A 319-nucleotide genomic window follows, 5' to 3' on the forward strand; every position below is an offset into this window, starting at 1 on the left:
GTGTTGGACCTGTGGGCAACGGGTGGTCGAGGCCCCCCCCATCAGAGTCACCTGCATCTTGGTCTCACTACAAATCATCCTCCCCCCTAATAACCATATTTCCAGTTTTATGAAAGTGGGCAACGGGTGGAGGCAAGTGATATGTCTGTGTCCCGCTCCTGCTCCTCAATCCCACGCCATAGCCCTGCCCCTCCTGACCCACAGTACCCTCCCCCCAGACTATGCTGGTGCCCCTTACTCCCAACACGCAGCCCCCCCATCCCTATTGACAGCCCTCACTCCCTGTAGCGAAAATAGATACTTTTCTCTATGTTTCTTT

Source organism: Gavialis gangeticus, unplaced genomic scaffold (genome assembly GCF_001723915.1).
Source record: "Gavialis gangeticus isolate Ggan-Ray unplaced genomic scaffold, GavGan_comp1, whole genome shotgun sequence".
Taxonomy (NCBI): domain Eukaryota; kingdom Metazoa; phylum Chordata; order Crocodylia; family Gavialidae; genus Gavialis; species Gavialis gangeticus.